The following is a 3,978-nucleotide window of genomic DNA, read 5'->3' on the forward strand; positions in this document are numbered from 1 at the left end:
ATTTCAGGCAGTGTAACAAAACAAAGTGAAAGAAATTCAAGCAGAATTGGAAAAGATTTTTGGGGAAGGGAGACTGTAAGGAAATGATGTTTTTTTTACGAATTTTTAGTATGACAGTTGAATTATTCTTACTTCTGTAGAACAAGGTTACTGTCTGTACCTGTTTCATATTTTTCCATGCCTGTCACTGGGTTTGGAAGGCAGGAAAGGGGAGAGGAATTAACTCAGTGATTACACAGAAATTTGGATGGAACACACACAACCCACCATGCCATCAGAAGACCTGATGCACTGACAGTGAGCATGTGATTACAGAATGGCAAATGAGTTTCAAAGTATGCCCCAGCCAGTGAAATGCCAAATCATTTTAGGGCTGGTTTTGGGATATAACATTTCTACTTAAGAGGTAGCAGATGCATAAAGAGGAATAATTAGATTTGGAATCAGAGAACTTGGGTTTTAATCTGTACTCTGTTACTTATTAGCTATGTGACCATAAGCAAGTGGCCTAACATCCCTAAGCCCTGAGGCTTTCATCATCTTTAAAATGAGAGGGGTAGACTAGATGATCTATAGTTCCATGATACACAGATTAGGCTTGACTTAGGGTGAGAGGCACAGTTTCCAGGAATAGAGTGGTGATAATTTAATGTATCATCCTAGACAGATCATGTCTGGAATACTGTGCACAGTTCAGAGCATTACACTGTGCAAAGGCCATCAATAACCTAGAAAGTGGTCAAAGGACAACAAACAGGAAGGTGAAGGGCTCTGAATCTATGCCATAAGAGAATCAATTGAAGAAATTGAGCCTATCTAACTTGAAGAGGAAAGAACTCCAGCAAAACTTGATGACTGCTTTAAGAGAGGCAGCATGGCACAGGTTTGGGCACTGGGCTTAGGGCCAGAAAGATCTGAGTTCAAATCCTGGCTCAGATACCTATTAGCTGGGTAATCTTGGGCAAATCATTTAACCTCTCTATGCCTGTTTCTTCATCTGTTAAAAAAAAAAAAACAGGGTTTGGACTTGATAGCCACTAAAGTCCTTTCCACTTCTAAGATCCCATTAAGTACCTAAAAAGTTGCCACATGGAAAAAGGATTAAATGTGTTCTTTTGGCCTCAGGAGGTAGACCTAGAAGCAATGCATGGGAATTGTCATTTAATTTTGACATAAGAAAAGGCTTCTTGATGATTAGAATACAATGGAATATAACACAGAATAGGCTACCTGATTGGATAATGGGTTCCCCTTCTCACTGGAGGTTGTCAAGCAAAGGCTGGATGTCCATTTGTAAGATATGTTGTAGCAGGGATTCTCTTGTAAGCGTGGGTTGGATTAAATGATCTCTGAGAGCCTTTCCAACTCTGAAATTAGATGAGTCTCTACACAATAGCTTAGTAAATTTAAGGGTCATCTAGCATAGGATCAGTTAGATTTCTTTTGTATGTACTTCTATATTACCTTGCCTTATTTCCTGCATTACCTTAGTATATTATAAAAATTCTTTTTGTCATATAAATCAGCCCTACAAAACATAACTGTGAATCTGGAGTGTGTAGTAGTAAGAAAAGGGCAAGATGAGCTAGAAGCAAACACCATGATAAAACGGGGGTGGGTTGGGGGAGGGGGTGAGCAGGGCACAAAGGGGAAATCAGTTTATTAGGTATAGTAATCTTTTTAATCCAGAGAACCAATCAGGCTCAACAACTAAAACAGGTCAGTAAGTAGGACCTTGAATTCAGTGAAGGTCTAGAAAACAGAAATAAATTCCAGGGTTAAGTTTACATGGATCAGTTCTGAGAAAACTAGAATCACTTAGGTAACACATCTTAGCAAGGCCTAAAATCCAAGGGTGGATCTTATGCAAAACTATCAAATACTACTTGGGGTCAGCAACTCTAAACCGTTTCTGCTTTTCACAGTTTATTTCTTCTTCCATATCTTAATAAAGATCCTTTAAAAGCTGTAAGTCATTTCACAATGACTTCCATAGCAAAAAGGTTTCCAATATAAGCTAGGTGGCAGCCCTTCAAATATCTGGTTTTAGTTTAGGGTTTCCTGAACTCACAATGTAGCAAATGAGGAAGGCAGCATGGTGTGTGAGAACAGCCCTACCTTTAGAATCAGAGGACCAAGGCTTGAACCCCAGCATTCTGCTGTTTCCTTACCTGTATGATCTTGATCATTTCCCCTCTCAGATCTGGAAATTTCTCTGACTTGTACAACAAGAGGAATGCACTCAAGTTTTAAGGTTCCATGCAGCTCTAAATCTTATGATCTAGATAATCAAGTGCCCTTATTCGGGTCTGACCAAAGGAAGATCCCAAGGTTCTGTAAGTTTCTTCCATTTTGTGCTCAGATTTGTGAGAAAGTTCACCTAACCTTTGTGATTTCCTGGAAGGATCAGGGTGTAGGCAGTCAAAACCATGTGGCTGGTGGTTCATAGCAATCTTGTTTTGATCATGTTGAACAAGGGAGCTACAGATGTTACAGACTATGTAAAGCAATTTGGGGAAAGCCCAGTAGTAGGATATTTAATTTTACAGAAAAGTATGGTGTGGAGAAGATTTTCTCTAATCCATTAATCTAAAAAGTAACAGAAAATGGACATTTTGTAATTAAAAGGAAAAAAAGGGTGTTATTCTCCCAACAGATAACAGAACTCAAGGATAATTCAGTTAATTTACCTGAGAAGAGGACAACAGAAGTAGGAACTGATAAGCTAATGGGGGGAAATTTCCTAAGGAAGCTCCTTGGGCCAAAAGCCCTAGACTTATAGCCTTCTAGTATCTATAAAAATACTAAAATATCCATACTAAAGCAATGTTTCAAAATGAGCTAAGAAAAGAATCTATTTGGCTAGTGATTGTCAGAACAGCTTTCAGATGGTAAAATACCCTTGATATTATTCAGTGATCCAGATAAATTAATCTAGGATTTTCTCAGACTGAGAGGCAATAATCTCAAGGAAAGGTCCCATGTAAGGAGGCAGATTCTGGCACACAATAAAGAAAACCTCCCTAACAATGAAAGCTATCTAAAAGTGGAATGCGCTATAATCAAGAAGTAGTGAGTACCTCATTACTAGAAACGTTTAAGCTAAAGCTAGATGACCACTTGCAGGGTGGAGAGAGTGTTGTAGAGGGGATTCTTGCTTCAGATATAGCCTGGACTGAACAATCTCTGAATTTCCTTCCAGCCATGAGATTTTATGATTCTATATCCATTCTCTGTAAGTACAGACAAGGTAGAAGTTATTAATCAACAAACTTAGTGAGTACATAATAAATACGTACTAATAACCTGGCAATGGTTCATGTTCAAGGGGAAAAAGTCACAGATCAAAGGTTGGGAACTGCCACAAATCAAAAAACAGATGAAAACCTTTTGAAGATACACCCAGTTATCCTAAATTTTTGCCTCAGTTAAAACCAAAGTCTCTTAGACTAAATGGTCAAAGGGAAAGTCTTAGGTAAATTGATCAGGATCCCTAAATGTTAAGAGACATTTACTAAGGGAGTGCTCATCAACTGGAAAATGGATGAACAAATTATAGTATATAAATGTAATGGAATACTACTGTGTTGTAGAAATGAAGAAAGAGATAGTTTCAGATGGACCTGGAGAAACTTGTATGAACTGATGCAGAGTGAAATGAGAAGAACCAGGAAAACAATTTACAGCATAACACCAATACTGTAAAAACAAAAAATTTGAAAGACTTAAGAACTCTAATCAATAGACCAATTAATCATTGTTCCAAAGGACCAATGATGAAGAATATTATCCACATCCTGACAGAAGGGAAGTGGACTACTATGTAGAATGAAACACATTTTTAGACGTGACCAATAAAGGAATTTGTTTTACTTGACTATACTTATTTGTTACAAGTTTTGTTTTTATTTTTTCTTTGAAGAAGAGAGAGGTTGCAAGAAGAAAAAAAAAAAAAAAACAGGCATTTGACAAATGCCT

This window comes from Vombatus ursinus, unplaced genomic scaffold (genome assembly GCF_900497805.2).
Source record: "Vombatus ursinus unplaced genomic scaffold, bare-nosed wombat genome assembly UNPS02014816.1, whole genome shotgun sequence".
NCBI classification, from domain to species: domain Eukaryota; kingdom Metazoa; phylum Chordata; class Mammalia; order Diprotodontia; family Vombatidae; genus Vombatus; species Vombatus ursinus.